The sequence below is a fragment of the Coregonus clupeaformis genome, chromosome 17, assembly GCF_020615455.1.
Source record: "Coregonus clupeaformis isolate EN_2021a chromosome 17, ASM2061545v1, whole genome shotgun sequence".
NCBI classification, from domain to species: Eukaryota; Metazoa; Chordata; class Actinopteri; order Salmoniformes; family Salmonidae; genus Coregonus; species Coregonus clupeaformis.
Genome location: NC_059208.1, coordinates 24,931,000 through 24,933,081, shown reverse-complemented (window position 1 = coordinate 24,933,081; position 2,082 = coordinate 24,931,000).

Below are 2,082 nucleotides of genomic sequence, written 5' to 3'. Positions count from 1 at the left end.
AGGATCAGTGTGGCGGAGGTGTTGTTGCCTACCTTCACCACCTCGGGCGGGCCATCAGGAAGTCCAGGACCCAGTTGCACAGGGTGATTTTCAGACCCAAACCCCAGTTTAGTGATAGCTTGGAAGGCACTATGATGTTGATGTGGAGGGCTGTGGTCGATGAACAGCATTCTTACATACGTGGGTATTGCTCTTGTCCAGATGGATAGAGCAGTGTGCAGTGCGATGGCAAATGCATCATCCATGGATCTGTTGGGGCGGTATGCAAATTGTAGTGGGTCTAGGGTTTCGGTTAAGGTGGAGGTGATAAGATCGTTAACTAGCCTCTCAAAGTACTTCATGATGACAGAAGTGAGTGCTTGGGGCATGCAGCACTCTTCTGTGTTAAAGAGGCTGGACTCAGTTTATCATGCATCTTTCCGTTTTTGTTACAAATGCCAAGTCGCTCACCCATGTGCACTTGTATCCAAATGGTGGGCTGACCCTCATTGCATGCGCTGACAGCTACATTTGTACAGTGGGGGAAAAAAAAAGTATTTAGTCAGCCAACAATTGTGCAAGTTCTCCCACTTAAAAAAAATGAGAGAGAGGCCTGTATTCATCATAGGTACACGTCAACTATGACAGACAAATTGAGAAAAGAATTCCAGAAAATCACATTGTAGGATTTTTATGAATTTATTTGCAAGTTATGGTGGAAAATAAGTATTTGGTCAATAACAAAAGTTTCTCAATACTTTGTGATATACCTTGTTGCAATGACACAGGTCAAGCGTTTTCTGTAAGTCTTCACAAGGTTTTCACCTGTTGCTGGTATTTTGGCCCATTCCTCCATAGATCTCCTCTAGAGCAGTGATGTTTTGGGGCTGTCGCTGGGCCTTATGACTTTCCCCTCCAAAAAGATTTTCTATGGGGTTGAGATCTGAGACTGGCTAGGCCACTCAACCTTGAAATGCTTCTTCTGGCTCCACTCATGCCCGGAGGTGTGTTTGGGATCATTGTCATTAACCCCGTTTCATCTTCAATGCCCTTGCTGATGGAGGGGGGTTTTCACTCAAATTCTCATACGATACATGGCCCCATTCATTCTTTCCTTTACGGATCCAGTGAGTCTGGTCCCTTTGCAGAAAAACCCCACCCCCATGCTTCACAGTAGATATGGTGTTCTTTGGATGCAACTCATCATTCTTTGTCCTCCAAACTTAGGTGAGTTGAGTTTTTACCAAAAAAGTTATATTTTGGTTTCATCTGTTCCCTGTAACATTCTCCCAATCCTCTTCTGATAATAAATGCACTCTAGCAAACTTCAACGGGCCTGGACATGTACTGGCCCAAGCAGACACGTCTGGCAATGCAGGATTTGAGTCCCTGGGGGTAGTGTGTTACTGATGGTGACTTTGTTACTTTGGTCCCAGCTCTCTGCAGGTCATTCACTATGTCCCCCGTGTGGTTCTGGGATTTTTGCTCGTTCTTGTGATCATTTTGACCCCACGGGGTGAGATCGCTGCGTGAAACCCCAGATCGGGATTATCAGTATTTGTATGTCTTCCATTTCAATTGCTCCCACAGTTGATTTCTTCAAACCAAGCTGCTTACCTATTGCACATTCAGTCTTCCCAGCCTGGTGCAGGTCTACAATTTTGTTTCTGAGATTGTCTTTTGACAGCTCTTTGGGTACGTCACTGAACCATAGTGGAGTTTGGAGTGTGACTGTTTGAGGTTGTGGACAGGTGTATTTTATACTGATAACAAAAGTTCAAGCAGGTGCCATTAATACGAGTGCGAGTGGAACAGAAGAGCCTCTTAAAGAAAGAAGTTACAGGTCTGTGAGAGCCAGAAATCTTGCTTGTTTGTAGGTGACCAAATACTTATTTTCCACCATAATTTGCTATTAGAATTCATTAAATCCTACAATGTATTTTCTGATTTTTTCTATATTTGTCTGTCCATAGTTGGCAGTGTACCTATGATGAAAATGACAACCCACTTAGGGTGAAACTTGTTTCCAAATGGTGGCTAAATCCTTCTTTTCTCACCACTGTATGTGTTCATCTACGAAGACCTTCTAGGTAAACTCCCCCT